Consider the following 16,500-nt stretch of genomic DNA (forward strand, 5'->3'; position numbering starts at 1 on the left):
TGAATCCTTTCAGTAATATACCAAACAGTTCAATTACTTTTAGGGAATCATTCAACTTATTCAACCAGGAATCGTTTAACTTTTAGGGAATAATTTCACCTACAGTACCAGTCAAAAGTTTGGACACACCTCCTCGTTCAAGGGTTTTCCTTCTTTACTATTTTCTACATTGTAGAATAATAGTGAAGACATCAAAACTATGAAATAACACATATGGAATCATGTAGTAACAAAAAATGTAGTAATAAACAAATCAAATTATATTTTATATTTGAGATTCTGTAAAGAATCCACCCTTTCCCTTGATGACAGCTTTACACACTCTTGGCGTTCTCTCAACCAGCTTCACCTGGAATGCTTTTCCAACAGTCTTGAAGGAGTTTCCACATATGCTGAGCACTTGTTGCCGGCTTTTCCTTTGCTCTGCGGGCCAACTCATCCCAAACCATCTCAATTGGGTTGAGGTCGGGTGATTGTTGAGGCCTGGTCATCTGATGCAGCACTCCATCACTTTCCTTGGTCAAATAACCCTTACACAGCCTGGAGGTGTGTTGGATCATTCTCCTGTTGAAAAACAAATGATAGTCCCACTAAGCGCAAACCAGATGGGATGGTGTATCGCTGCAGAATGCTGTGGTAGCCATGCTGGTTAAGTGTGCCTTCAATTCTAAATAAATCACAGACAGTGTCACCAGCAAAACCCCCCCACACCATCACACCTCCTCCTCCATGCTTCACTGTGGGAACCACACATGCAGAGATCTTCCGTTCACCTACTCTGCGTCTCAAAAAGACACGGCGGTTGGAACCCAAAATTTGGACTCATCAGACCAAAGGACAGATTTCCACCAGTCTAATGTCCATTGCTCGTGTTTCTTGGCCCAAGCAAGTCTCTTCTTCTTATTCGTGTCCTTTAGTAGTGGTTTCTTTTCAGGAATTTGACCATGAAGCCCTGATACACGCAGTCTCCTCTGAACAGTTGACGTTGAGATGTTTCTGTTACTTGAACTCTTTGAACCATTTATTTGGGCTGCAATCTGAGGTGCAGTTAACTCTAATAAACTCTGGGTCTTCCTTTCCTGTGGCAGTCCTCATGAGAGCCTGTTTCATCATAGGGCTTGATGGTTTTTGCGACTGCACTGAAGTGTTCTGTATTGACTGACCTTCATGTCTTCAGGTAATGATGGACTGTTGTTTCTCTTTGCTTATTTGTGCTGTTCTTGCCATTCTTGCCATTCTTGCCTTGCAGTCATGAGTGAACAGACAGTACAGGGCGGGACTGAGCACGCACCCTTGAGGGGCCCCCCGTGTTGAGGTTCAGCGTGACTAATGTGTTGTTACCTACCCTTACCACCTGGGGGTGGCCCGTCAGGAAGTCCAGGATCCAGTTGCAGAGGGAGGTGTTTAGTCCCAGGGTCTTTAGCTTAGTGATGAGCTTTATGGGCACTATGTTATTTCATAGTTTTGATATCTTCACTATTATTCTACAATGTAGAAAATAGTAAAAAATAAAGAAAAACCCTGGAATGAGTAGGTGTGTCCAAACTTCTGACTGGTACTGTATGTCTGCCTAGGAATCAAAGGTAAGCCTTTAGATTGGGATTTAAGGGCACAAAGGCACTGTTGCGGTAAACCATGGACTCTGTCTCTATCTATAATCCAAATGCAGCCTGGACCCTGCCTGCTGTAGACAGACACATCACAGGCAGGAAGGCATGCCAAAGATCCCTCTCTCTTATCATCTCTGTCTGTGTGGTGATAAGACCTTGAGGCTCAGACAATAACTCTGCTGCTCAGGTATGGATGTTACACTCCACACGTTCCACTCCCAGGGAGTCAGACACAACAGGAGTAGCATTATGGATAGACCTAGGTTCCAATGGTATAGGTTTTCTTAAAAGAATACTTGAAATAGCTGTGTTTGAGCTTGCCTGCTGCAATGGATCCGATCAAGCAGGCACCAACTAAATCAAAAAGCAGTGCTTGTAGTATTGTTTTGCCTGAAGTTTCTCTGTCCATTTTCTCCTAAAAGTGGTAGCATCAGAGCCCAGTTGGCAAAGATGTATCTCTCCAATTGATTAAAGTTTGTTCTTTGATTCATTTGGGGGTTGGATGAGAAGCGAGTGAGTGGGAGTGAAAGAGACAGAAAAGGAGAGATGGAGAAGTGAATGATAGGGAGTCTTCTGCCAGTATAAGCACTAGTGATATATTGACTTGGACTCGGTCAACAACTGACCTCAGTTCCAGGCCCGTTGAGACGCTCCTCTTACCCCTTGTTCAGGTCAAAGATGTTAGAAACAGAGATAAGTACAAAAGGTTTCACATTAGAAAGTCATGATGACCGAAGAGCTTTAAAGAAAACAACCACATTGCTACCATAAATGGAGTTTCTTGGTATTTGTTAGATCTTTGTAGCAAAATTGTCCTCCAATTTAACGTAATGGACAATATATGTCAAAGTCACTTATTGGCCAGGACTTCCTGGTTAAATAAATATTTAATAGATAGAAGTGAAATGGTGGACAATGCCTAAAGTGAAGAAGTAGCAGTGAAATGCTCCTTTCATTGTTGTGCCTTAAAACTCCACATCTATGACTGTCAGGAAAGCAGAAGACCCAATTGAAAGGTAGGAAGTGAATATGCTTTTCTTTAGCCTGTCTGCCTGTCAGTGTCCAGCCTACTAATAGTTTCCCTACTGCTGGTTCCTACCATTGAAATAGTATTATTCTTTTGTTCCTCTGTCTAGCATGACTGCCCGTTGTTGGAGACGGCAGTAAGGAACATAGCTGTGGTTTGGAGAGGAAGAAACCATAGATCTCTACCAAATGGCACCATATTCCCTACATAGTGCACTTATTTTGACCAGAGCCCAGTTAATAGTAGTGCACTATATATGGAATAGGGCGCCATTTGGGATGAAACCCATAATCCATAATGAGTTGGGCACGCAGATAAAACAATGTCAGAAAAAAAGAGCAAAGAGAGACAGACAGAGCGGACCGCACACGCACTAACGTAACACCAAAGAGCGAGGGAGTCTGTTGTTATGTGAAGATGGGAGACTATTGCCAAGTGGGCGAGTGTGCTCAAGCAACCGGGTCCAGTCAGTGTGTGTTGGTTTAGCTGTGTGTGTCAATGTTGGATATCCTCCCCTCACTCTCTTCTGAATGCAATATGTGGTCTGGTGGTTAGGAAAATGTTGGTGGTCAGCTGAAAAATCACACTCTAGTTGGGAGGAATTGTTCTAGTTCGCACTTGCTGGGGCGAACACTTCATTGGGTCAACCAGTTTACAGAAATGAGAGATGATTTACAGCCTGTTTTTCTCCTTTCATGACTCCCCCTCATCAATGTGTGCCAACGTATAAATCAGTTACCTTTGCAGCTTTTTAGAGGTTGCTTAAAAACTGGAGTCTTAAAACATTCAATGGTATTACAGGAACCCATACTACCATTATGAACCCATACCACCATTATGAACCCATACCACCATTATGAACCCATACTACCATTATGAACCCATACCACCATTATGAACCCATACCACCATTATGAACCCATACCACCATTATGAACCCATACCACCATTATGAACCCATACTACCATTATGAACCCATATATTCGTGGAGTACAGCCACATGTGAAGTAAACCAGGACCCAGTTCATCATGGGGTTAACACTTTGTAATCCCTATGGAACTTTCTATCCAATGTCTCACAGGCCTCCAGTCTGAACCTTGACTAGTCAGACTAGGTTAACTGGGGTCACCAAACGTCCCTGCAAACAGATCAAGACATAACCCCCTCACTCCCCATAACTCCCCCAAACTCACCACCTCAACTAGGGGTCACGGAAAGTCCCTGAGACAGATCAAAATATAACCCCCCCCTCCCCACCTTAAACTCACCAGCTCACCTGGGGTCACCAAACGTCCCTGAAACAGATCGAGACCAGACCCCCACTCCCTAACCACCCCTAAAACCCCAACTCATCACCCCTCCAACTCCACTAAGTTATCATCCCCCCCACCTTTCAACATTACGAAGATATCCGGTCCCCAAGCCGCTCCTCTCCACTCCCCAGAGAGACCATCAATCATCCTGCTGTCATGACAACAGGGGAGGGCCCTGGGCTGGCTGATACTCCCAGGGTGTATCTGTGTTCTGTGTGTCAGACTGGGTAAAGTGATTGACAGGTCAGTCTACCATGGCAACTTGGAATGCTGTGGCTTTCTGTGATTGACATGTTGGAATATATTGTAGTAGGATTGTTCAATGGATGCATTTATTGATATACAGTGCCTTGCGAAAGTATTCGGCCCCCTTGAACTTTGCGACCTTTTGCCACATTTCAGGCTTCAAACATAAAGATATAAAACTGTATTTTTTTGTGAAGAATCAACAACAAGTGGGACACAATCATGAAGTGGAACGACATTTATTGGATATTTCAAACTTTTTTAACAAATCAAAAACTGAAGAATTGGGCGTGCAAAATTATTCAGCCCCCTTAAGTTAATACTTTGTAGCGCCACCTTTTGCTGTGATTACAGCTGTAAGTCGCTTGGGGTACGTCTCTATCAGTTTTGCACATCGAGAGACTGACATTTTTTCCCATTCCTCCTTGCAAAACAGCTCGAGCTCAGTGAGGTTGGATGGAGAGCATTTGTGAACAGCAGTTTTCAGTTCTTTCCACAGATTCGATTGGATTCAGGTCTGGACTTTGACTTGACCATTCTAACACCTGGATATGTTTATTTTTGAACCATTCCATTGTAGATTTTGCTTTATGTTTTGGATCATTGTCTTGTTGGAAGACAAATCTCCGTCCCAGTCTCAGGTCTTTTGCAGACTCCATCAGGTTTTCTTCCAGAATGGTCCTGTATTTGGCTCCATCCATCTTCCCATCAATTTTAACCATCTTCCCTGTCCCTGCTGAAGAAAAGCAGGCCCAAACCATGATGCTGCCACCACCATGTTTGACAGTGGGGATGGTGTGTTCAGCTGTGTTGCTTTTACGCCAAACATAACGTTTTGCATTGTTGCCAAAAAGTTCAATTTTGGTTTCATCTGACCAGAGCACCTTCTTCCACATGTTTGGTGTGTCTCCCAGGTGGCTTGTGGCAAACTTTAAACAACACTTTTTATGGATATCTTTAAGAAATGGCTTTCTTCTTGCCACTCTTCCATAAAGGCCAGATTTGTGCAATATACGACTGATTGTTGTCCTATGGACAGAGTCTCCCACCTCAGCTGTAGATCTCTGCAGTTCATCCAGAGTGATCATGGGCCTCTTGGCTGCATCTCTGATCAGTCTTCTCCTTGTATGAGCTGAAAGTTTAGAGGGACGGCCAGGTCTTGGTAGATTTGCAGTGGTCTGATACTCCTTCCATTTCAATATTATCGCTTGCACAGTGCTCCTTGGGATGTTTAAAGCTTGGGAAATCTTTTTGTATCCAAATCCGGCTTTAAACTTCTTCACAACAGGATCTCGGACCTGCCTGGTGTGTTCCTTGTTCTTCATGATGCTCTCTGCGCTTTTAACGGACCTCTGAGACTATCACAGTGCAGGTGCATTTATACGGAGACTTGATTACACACAGGTGGATTGTATTTATCATCATTAGTCATTTAGGTCAACATTGGATCATTCAGAGATCCTCACTGAACTTCTGGAGAGAGTTTGCTGCACTGAAAGTAAAGGGGCTGAATAATTTTGCACGCCCAATTTTTCAGTTTTTGATTTGTTAAAAAAGTTTGAAATATCCAATAAATGTCGTTCCACTTCATGATTGTGTCCCACTTGTTGTTGATTCTTCACAAAAAAATACAGTTTTATATCTTTATGTTTGAAGCCTGAAATGTGGCAAAAGGTCGCAAAGTTCAAGGGGGCCGAATACTTTCGCAAGGCACTGTAGGTATGTTAATTAGGGTTCATTTAAAGTTCTGTTTAATGATTACACCCGTCTCAGGCAAAGTTATAAGTACTTCAATTGAATCCAACAACATATGAAACAAAAAGGTTCATCAATTTGATATTGATTAATATGTTTTTAAATGTGTTTCTCCAAAGATTATAGAAAACAAACACCATCAGGACTGAGCGATGGCTTCCTTGATGTGTTGTGGTCTTTGAAATTATTTGTTATACAACCCTGTCACCCTTCTGTTTCTCTATCTCAGGTTAAAAGGTCAAAGGTTAACCGTTTCAAAAGGTCAACAGTCATACTGTCAATACTGTCTATTACTTGGCCAGACACTGGTAGCACACCAACGACTCACAAACAACAAACAAACCACAGACAAACCAAGCATAAGCCTTACTACTGAAGTCTGTGGGTTAGCAGAGCTGTGGTCCATGTGCCTCAGTTGGTAAGAATGTGGCTATAAACTGTGGAGTTTTGGGAGAGTGAATGGGCTCAATGATTGTGACAGCTTTTCACGTCATTCCACACATAAGGCATGGAAAGTATAGCACAAACCATACAGTAAATATATCTCTGAATCACCACATCAATGTCACAATGCCACAGAGATCAGAAAGATGTTAATTGACATAACAATCAAAACCTGCAGAAAGCACAGGCACAATTCACACACACCATCAAAATGTCACAATCAGTGTGCAAATGTCTCAGGGACATCACACATCATCAAATCTAGGCTCAAGCTATCAAACAAATCAAGAAACAATTAGTCAAACTTATCAAACCTTTATTCTCATGTAGTTTACATTTATTTATTTTTTTGTAATTTTGTAGATGCTCTTATCCAGAGTGACTTACAGGAGATATTAGGGTTAAGTGCCTTGCTCAAGGGAACATCAACACATGTTTCACCTATGTTTCACCTCGGCTCACAGATGTGAGATGTTTCACCTCGGCTCTGGGATTCGAACCAGCAACCTTTCGGTTACTGGCTCGATGTTCTTAACCGATAGGCTACTCACCAAAATCCTCTCATAATTTTCAGTTTAATTTCACAGATATTATTGCGTTCCCATGCAGACAGAGGCTTTCAGGGCATAGGGGCACATAGTAACCTGTTCTTTATTACTTACGTAGCTTGGACAGGTTGAGGTTTGTGTGTCATCTGAAGGACCTGAAAGAGAAAGGAGTCCCGATACTGCTTGTCTTGCACAAGTCTACATTCACTCAGGCAGACACAGAGCAGCTGCAAACATGAGATAACGATGAGATGAGACGACATGAAATATGGTGTTCAGAAGACGTGTTCTGACCTGCCCTTTCGCCAACACACTCTTTTAGAGGCCATCAAATATCCCAGGATGACAGGATGATGCAAAGTGGTGTGGACGACCATAATATCATTAGAAGATATTTGAATATTAAAATTCTTCGAAAACACATGCACACACACACACACACACACACACACACACACACACACACACACACACCAACCATGATTGAGTGTATAGAGTTTCACGTTTCAAGTTGCATTGGTCACGTGTAGAGAAACCCATAGGAAGAGTCTGCTAACATATAACTCTATCCCCGACGGCCTGTCCTGGGTGGAAAGACCTGGGAATATCAGAGTATCAGAACACAGCCATAGGCAGAACTGGAGACTTCTCAGAGGGGAGTTCCAGAGGAGCATGACGACTCCACTAACCTAACATGCCCAGGCCACCGCTGAGGAGGAAAGGTAAACCCAGGCCTGCCTCTGGGGAGAGAGAGGGGGAGAATGTCCACTGGTGTGTGAGCGTGTGTGCGAGTTTGTCTGTGTGTGAGCGTGTGTGTTTGAGTTTGTCTGTGTGTGAGCGTGTGTGTGTGAGTTTGTCTGTGTGTGAGCTTGTGTGTTTGAGCTTGAAGTAAGACAAGCATTGCTTTCCCATCGGAGGATATTCAACCCAATGCTTAGAAACCAAGGATAGAGCTGAGATAATATTGACACACTTATGCGCTCACACACACACACACTCAAGTCACCACAAGAATGGCAAGAGGGGACAGGCTCGCAGCTAGAGACCATTTCATCTGTAGGTCATGTGTGTAACAGTTTAACAGTCCTCCACCCACCACACCCTTACAGAGCCGCAGCTGACGACCCAAGGGCTCAAGGATGCACCGGGATGGGACACTTCCTGGTCCCTAATGGAATCCACAGGCACACAGGTGAAGACTCCCTGGATCCTAACATTAACTGAGAGACAGTTAATGTTCATCCCCCTAATTTTTACGGTTTACTATTCTTGTGAGGACTTTTGGCACTCACTCAAACACACACACACACACACACAACCTTCAGGATCAGTGTGTGTTACTGACAAGCCCTCAACCAACAATGCAGTTCAAGAAATAGAGTTTACTAAAGTAAAAAAAATCACAAAAAAAACGAACACAAGAAAATGACATAACAATAACGAGGCTATATACAGGGAGTACCAGTACCGAGTCAAAGTGAGGGGGTACAGGTTAGTCGGGGGGGGGGGGGGGGGTTCAATGTAAATAGTCCGGATGGCCATTTGATTCATTGTTCAGCAGTCTTATGGCTTGTGGGTAGACGCTGTTAAGGAGCCTTTTGGTCCAAGACTTGGCGCTCCAGTACCGCTTGCCGTGCGGTAGCAGAGAGAACAGTCTATTACTTGGGTGACTGGAGTCTTTGACCATTTTTTGGGCCTCTACTTTTGGGCCTGCTCTATGTGGTTGAAGGATGAATGAACAGGAAGAGGAACCAAGCTAGCCATCAGAGCTGAAGTCGCCCACTCTTACTTAGGCCCCGGCGACCTTGACTGACTAAAGACCTTCCCTGAAGACTCATAGAAGAAGAAAGAATTACCTCTATGATATTTTATAGTGACCCGACAGACTCACAGTAGAGGAACTCTATACAGGGGTTGGTACTGTATATTACTCTAGATTTAAGACTGACTTGGGGTCTGTACTGTATATTACTCTAGATTTAAGACTGACTTGGGGTCTGTACTGTATATTACTCTAGATTTAAGACTGACTTGGGGCCTGTAATGTATATTACTCGAGGTTTAATACTGACTTGAGGTCTGTACTGTATATTACTCTTGGTTTAAGACTGACTTGGGGCCTGTAATGTATATTATGTGAGGTTTAAGACTGACATGGGGCCTGTGCTGTATATTACTCTACTTATAAGACTGACTTGGGACCTGTAATGTATATTACTCTAGGTTTAAGACTGACTTGAGGTCTGTGCTGTATATTACTCTACGTTTAAGACTGACTTGGGGCCTGTACTGTATATTACTCTACGTTTAAGACTGACTTGGGGTCTGTACTGTACATTACTCTAGGTTTAAGACTGACTTGGGGCCTGTAATGTATATTACTCTAGGTTTAAGACTGACTTGGGGCCTGTAATGTATATTACTCTACGTTTAAGACTGACTTGGGGCCTGTAATGTATATTACTCTACGTTTAAGACTGACTTGGGGCCTGTAATGTATATTACTCTAGGTTTAAGGCCGTCTTGAGGCCTATGGACAGATCATGATAAAGCACCAGACTTCTTACACTAGAGGAATGACTCATTTTATGGGGTTGTATATCACATCTCACATGTCAACAAGAACGCCCCACTGTGGAGTTTTTACTGCCATGAAAGCTTTAGTATTATTTGTTAGTCATGTCTCGAATGGACATTTCAAGGCTGAGGATGTTTACCCCTGAGACTGTTGAATTGGCCCAGGGCGCAGAAGAGGAGTGTGTGTGTGTGTGTGTGTGTGTGTGTGTGTGTGTGTGTGTGTGTGTGTGTGTGTGTGTGTGTGTGTGTGTGTATGTGTATGTGTATGTGTATGTGTGTGTGTGTGTGTGTGTGTGTGTGTGTGTGTGTGTATGTGTATGTGTATGTGTATGTGTATGTGTGTGTGTGTGTGTGTGTGTGTGTGTGTGTGTGTGTGTGTGTATGTGTATGTGTATGTGTATGTGTATGTGTATGTGTGTGTGTGTGTGTGTGTGTGTGTGTGTGTGTGTGTGTTGCATTGCGACCCAGGGTGCAGAAGGAGCGTTTAGGACCCCACCTCTAGACTCCAGTCAAAACATAATCTTTGTCTCTTCATCGTCCAGTGACCTCAGTCAAACACAGTCCCCCTCACTGCCTGCCTGGATCAGATAGGCCCTTGCCAGAGATATTAGAGAAAGTAGGAGATAGAAATCCCATTGGGAAATGAATGGAGAGACGTACAACGCCCCACCCAGCAGACTGTCGACCAATCACGTTCACGTTGTCATGCTGCGTCACGTAGTTGGTAAGCTAATCATCATGCAATCCCTTCTCAAAGTCAGGGTATGAGTCTATTTTCCTTGAAAGTACATAATATCATGATTCCAAAGCTATACGATATTACATAGAACAAGTTAATTATCTCACATCTTCTTGTTCACAAAATTCATGCTAATGTTGTTTTTATGAGCTAGCGCCCAATTGTCTCCCAGTCACTTTTCTTCTTATTTTGTATCATGGCGTTTGCACATTTTGTTTGTGCATGCCGCCACCTACTGTGTTGTAGTGTGTGGTCGATCACGTAGCCTACATTTTGTGATACAAAAATAAAAAAATGCACCACCAACTAACATCTACAGTGGCAAGAAAAAGTATGTGAACCCTTTGGAATTACCCGTACTTCTGCATAAACTGGTCAAAAAATGTGATCTGATCTTCATCTAGGTCACAACAATAGACAAACACAGTCTGCTTAAACTAATAACCAACAAACAATTTTACATTTTCATGTCTTTATTGAACACACCGTGTAAACATTCACAGTGCAGGGTGGGAAAAGTATGTGAACCCTTGGATTTAGTAACTGGTTGACCCTCCGTTGGCAATAATATCCTCAACCAAAACGTTTTCTGTAGTTGCGGATCAGACCTGCACAATGGTCAGGAGGAATTTTCAACCATTCCTCTTTACAAAACTGTTTCAGTTCAGCAATATTCTTGGGATGTCTGGTGTGAACCGCTCTCTTGATGTCATGCACCGTAATCTCTATCGGGTCGAGGTCAGGACTCTGACTGGACCACTCCAGAAGGCTTATGTTCTTCTGTTGAAACCCTTCTGTTGTTGATTTACTTCTGTGTTTTGGGTCGTTGTCCTGTTGCATCACCCAACTTCTGTTGAGTTTCAATTGGCGGACAGATAGCCTAACATTCTCCTGCAAAATGTCTTGATAAACTTGGGAATTCATTTTTCCATTGATGATAGTCAGCTGTCCAGGCCCTGAGGCAGCAAAGCAGCCCCAAATTATGATGCTCCCTTCACTATACTTTACGGTTGGGATGAGGTTTTGATGTTGGTGTGCTGTGCCTTTTTTTCTCCACACATAGTGTTGTGTGTTCCTTCCAAACAACTCAACTTTAGTTTCATCTGTCCACATGATATTTTGCCGGTAACACTGTGGAACATCCAGATGCTCTTTTGCAAACTTCAGATGTGCAGCAATGTTTTTTTTGGACAGCAGTGGCTTTTTCCGTGGTGTCCTCCCAATAACACCATTCTTGTTTATTGTTTAACGTATCGTAGACTCGTCAACAGAGATGTTAGCATGTCCCATTCTTCTTAACCTCATTGAGCATTCTGCTCTGTGCTCTTGCAGTCACCTTCGCAGGACGCCACTCCTAGGGAGAGTAGCAACAGTGCTGAACTTTCTCCATTTATAGACCATTTGTCTTACGGTGGACTGATGAACATCAAGGTTTTTAGAGATACTTTTGTAACTCTTCCAGCTTTATGCAAGTCAACAATTCTTAACCGTAGGTCTTCTGAGATCTCTTTTGTTCGAGGCATGGTTCACATCAGGCAATGCTTCTGTGAATAGCAAACTCACATTTTGTTAGTGTTTTTAAAGGGCAGGGCAGCTCCAACCAACATCTCCAATCTCGTCTCATTGATTGGACTCCACATTAGCTGACTCCTGATTCCAATTAGGTTTCGGAGAAGTCATTAGCCTAGGGGTTCGCATACTTTTCCCAACCTACACTGTGAACGTTTAAATGATGTATTCAATATAGACAAGAAACATACAGTAGTTTGTCTGTTATTAGTTTAGGCACACTGTGTTTGTGATTTAGATGAAGATCAGATCTAATTTTATGACCAACTTATGCAGAAATTCAGATAATTCCAAAGGATGCACGGGCGTTGAACCAGCACCTGTAGTAACGCAGTTTGCACTGTGATGCAGGGTCTCAGAACACTGCGCCACTCGGGAGGCTTCATCCACAAAGTTTTAATGCTTATCAATTGCCTTGCACAAAGTATCAAAATTCTAAAATACTACTTAAACAGGACTCTTAAAGAATTTTATTTAAATGTTAATTGTATTTTTGGATCACAGAAACAATAACAAAATATGGAAAAATAAATAAAGAGAGAGTAGCCCCAATCTGCCGGAGCCCCAAGTAATACATTTGGGCCAGATAACTCTCACCGGAATCGGCACAAGCCCCAAGTAATACATTTGGGCCAGATAACTCACACCAGAATCGGCCCGGGCTCAATTCCCGCAACCTAGCCATAAGTATTACTGTTGAAGGCGGCCCAGACGTCGGCCGAGTCTGACTCTCAGCCAAAATCGTTCCAGATCCACTGTGCTAGCTGGGAAATCATCAGGTTCAATTTCTGAGCCATCAGAGCTATCACAGACAGCAGAATAGGGTTTGTACTTGGCGCCATTCTTCCTCAACACACATCTTCCCACTGCACTCGGCTCTTCTCCTTCTTCCTCTCTGTCAAATCTGTTCACCACGCTCATGCCGCGCCTTCATCTGCTGTACTGCTTGCAGAACACCCACTGATGGCCTTATTCTTCTGTTCCATCTCTGGCCTCGCCATGCTCCCAAAACGTGCCACAGTTGTCAGCCAGGTCTCCTCCTCGTCATCCATTTTAGCAAACAATCCAACTTCACCACCGAGTTTCAGTCGCCGGTTGACAGGCCTCTCTCATCTTTTTAAGTGGGAGAACTTGCACAATTGGTTGCTGACTAAATACTTTTTTGCCCCACTGTATGTGGCAGGGTCTACAGTCAATCACGGACTACAAAAGAAAAACCAGCCCAGTCGCGGACCACGATGTCTTGCTCCCAGACAGACTAAACAACTTCTTTGCCCGCTTTGAGGACAATACAGTGCCACTGACACAATCCGTTACCAACCCTGCGGGCTCTCCTTCACTGCAGCCAACGTGAGTAAAACACTAAAACATGTTAACCCTCGCAAGGCTGCAGGCCCAGACGGCATCCCCAGCCGCGTCCTCAGAGCATGCGCATACCAGCTGGCTGGTGTGTTTCCGGACATATTCAATCAATCCCTATCCCAGTCTGCTGTTTCCACATGCTTCAAGAGGGCCACCATTGTTCCTGTTTCCGAGAAAGCTAAGGTAACTGAGCTAAATGACTATCGCCCCGTAGCACTCACTTCCGTCATCATGCAGTGCTTTGAGAGACTAGTCAAGGACCATGTCACCTCCACCCTACCTGACACCCTAGACCCACTCCAATTTTCTTACCGCCCCAATAGGTCCACTGACGACGCAATCGCAAAAACACTGCACACTGCCCTAACCCATCTGAACAAGAGGAATACCTATGTAAGAATGTTGTTCATCGACTACAGCTCAGCATTTAATACCACAGTACCCTCCAAACTCGTCATTAAGCTCGAGACCCTGGGTCTCAACCCCGCCCTGTACAACTGAGTCCTGAGTCTTTCCACTGGGATTCTCTGCCTCTAACCCTATTACAGGGGCTGAGTCACTGGCTTTACTGGGGCTCTCTCATGCCGTCCCTGGAGGAGGTGCGTCACCTGAGTGGGTTGAGTCACTGATGTGGTCATCCTGTCTGGGTTGGCGCCCCCCCCCCCCCCCCCCCCCCTTAAGTTGTGCCGTGGCGGAGGTCTTTGTGGGCTATACTCAGCCTTGTCTCAGGATGGTAAGTTGGTGGTTGAGGATATCCCTCTAGTGGTGTGGGGGCTGTGCTTTGGCAAAGTGGGTGGGGTTATATCCTTCCTGTTTGGCCCTGTCCGGGGGTGTCCTCGGAGTGGGCCACAGTGTCTCCTGACCCCTCCTGTCTCAGCCTCCAGTATTTATGCTGCAGTAGTTTATGTGTCGGGGGGCTAGGGTCAGTTTGTTATATCTGGAGTACTTCTCCTGTCCTATTCGAATCTAAGTGTGCGTTCTCTAATTCTCTCCTTCTCTCTTTCTCTCTCTCGGAGGACCTGAGCCCTAGGACCATGCCCCAGGACTACCTGACATGATGACTCCTTGCTGTCCCCAGTCCACCTGGCTGTGCTGCTGCTCCAGTTTCAACTGTTCTGCCTTATTATTATTCGACCATGCTGATCATTTATGAACATTTGAACATCTTGGCCATGTTCTGTTATAATCTCCACCCGGCACAGCCAGAAGAGGACTGGCCATCCCACATATGCTCTCTCTAATTCTCTCTTTCTTTCTCTCTCTCGGAGGACCTGAGCCCTAGGACCATGCCCCAGGAATACCTGACATGATGACTCCTTGCTGTCCCCAGTCCACCTGACTGTGCTGCTGCTCCAGTTTCAACTATTCTGCCTTATTATTATTCGACCATGCTGGTCATTTATGAACATTTGAACATCTTGACCATGTTTTGTTATAATCTCCACCCGGCACAGCCAGAAGAGGACTGGCCACCCCACATAGCCTGGTTCCTCTCTAGGTTTCTTCCTAGGTTTTGGCCTTTCTAGGGAGTTTTTCCTAGCCACCGTGCTTCTTCACCTGCATTGCTTGCTGTTTGGGGTTTTAGGCTGGGTTTCTGTACAGCACTTTGAGATATCAGCTGATGTACGAAGGGCTATATAAAATAAATTTGATTGATTGATTGATTGATTGGACTTCCTGACGGGCCGCCCCCAGGTGGTGATCTCCACCCCGCTGACCTTCAACACTGGGGCCCCACAAGGGTGCGTTCTCAGCCCTCTCCTGTACTCCCTGTTCACCCACGACTGCGTGGCCATGCACGCCTCCAACTCAATCATCAAGTTTGCAGACGACACTACAGTGATAGGCTTGATTACCAACAACGACGAGACGGCCTACAGGGAGGAGGTGAGGGCCCTCGGAGTGTGGTGTCAGGAAAATAACCTCACACTCAATGTCAACAAAACAAAGGAGATGATCGTGGACTTCCGGAAACAGCAGAGGGAGCAGCCCCCTATCCACATCGACGGGACAGTAGTGGAGAGGGTGGAAAGTTTTAAATTCCTCGGCGTACACATCACGGACAAACTGAAAGGGTCCACCCACACAGACAACGTGGTGAAGAAGGCGCAGCAGCGCCTCTTCAATCTCAGGAGGCTGAAGAAATGTGGCTTGTCACCAAAAACGCTCACAAACTTTTACAGATGCACAATCGAGAACATCCTGCCGACCCCATTTTGTTGCCCCCTGTCTATAGACAGAAACTAAAACAGGAAGCACCCGAGCTCAGGTCTGTTCAACGCTGGTCCGACCAATCGGATTCCACGCTTCCAAGATTGCTTCGATCACTGGTACAATCACTGCCTGGTAAGGAAACTGCTTCGCCCATAACCGTAAGGCTCTCCAGAGGGTAGTGAGGTCTGCACAACGCATCACCGGGGCCAAACTACCTGCCCTCCAGGACACCTACACCACCCGATGTCACATGAAGGCCAAAAATATTATCAAGGACAACAACCACCCGAGCCACTGCCTGTTCACCCTGCTATCATCCAGAAGGCGAGGTCAGTACAGGTGCATCAAAGCGGGGACTGAGAGACTGAAAAATAGCTTCTATCTCAAGGCCATCAGACTGTTAAACAGCCATCACTAACATTGAGTGGCTGCTGCCAACATACTGACTCAACCCTAGTCACTTTAATAATGGAAAAATGTATGTAGTAAAAGTATCACTAGCCACTTTAAACAATGCCACTTTATATAATGTTTACATACCCTACATTACATCATCTCATATGTATATACTGTACTCTATACCATCTACTGCATCTTGCCTATGCCGTTCGGCCATCACTCATTCATATATTTGTATGTACATATTCTTATTGATTCCTTTACACTTGTGTGTATAAGGTAGTTGTTGTGAATTTGTTAGGTTTGATTACTTGTTAGATATTACTGCATGGCCGGAACTAGAAGCACAAGCATTTCGCTACACTTGCATTAACATCTGCTATAAAATTTGATTTGGTTTGATTTCCCTGTCCCAGAATCGCCCAGAATGCACCGGGCAGCCCATTGACGATGTATGGGCACCGTACACAATGGTCGTTCATACGATTCCAATCGAGTTTCTCATCTCCTTAAAAGTATCAATTCAATTCAAGGGCTTCATTGGCATGGGAAGCATATGCTAACATTGCCAGAGCAAGTGAAATATATAATAAACAAAAGTGAAATAAACAATAAAAATGTACAGTTAACATTACACTCACAGAAGTTCCAAAAGAATCAAGACATTTCAAATGTCATATTATCTGTGTATACAG

Source organism: Oncorhynchus mykiss, chromosome 13 (genome assembly GCF_057628025.1).
Source record: "Oncorhynchus mykiss isolate SJ-2025 chromosome 13, ASM5762802v1, whole genome shotgun sequence".
NCBI classification, from domain to species: domain Eukaryota; kingdom Metazoa; phylum Chordata; class Actinopteri; order Salmoniformes; family Salmonidae; genus Oncorhynchus; species Oncorhynchus mykiss.